Consider the following 494-nt stretch of genomic DNA (forward strand, 5'->3'; position numbering starts at 1 on the left):
TCCATGACATAGAAAAAAATAAGAACCTAATGTTTAGCCTCCTTCCTTCCTTTCTTGCGCTTACAATACCAACACATCTATCTTACATTATTATACAACTCTACTCCTAATCCTGTGTTACATCTATCTTATCATGATTTCAAATATTCTGTGCAGTCACTGAATTTTAAACTTTTTTCCAATAAATATTAACCTATAGAGCTTAGAGTTAAATAGCTAACCTTAGACCTCTGACATTGAAAACTCTTATCTAATCTAAGTTACTCAAAATTGAAATCTGTGAGCATTCAGAAGATGCTCACAAAAGCAAACAGAAGACAGGCAACTCAGTTCCTTAAACTATTCTGCATTTTCCATTGGGTATGCTTCTTCAATTCCAGTATAATGAATGGCATCATTTTTCTGATGGATAATAAAGAATTTCGATCATTCCAACACCAAAGTCAAACATATCCAGTTACTTCAACCAGCTTGTCAATATTGTAAGTTTGCAA

Source organism: Solanum tuberosum, unplaced genomic scaffold (assembly GCF_000226075.1).
Source record: "Solanum tuberosum cultivar DM 1-3 516 R44 unplaced genomic scaffold, SolTub_3.0 scf01170, whole genome shotgun sequence".
NCBI lineage: Eukaryota > Viridiplantae > Streptophyta > Magnoliopsida > Solanales > Solanaceae > Solanum > Solanum tuberosum.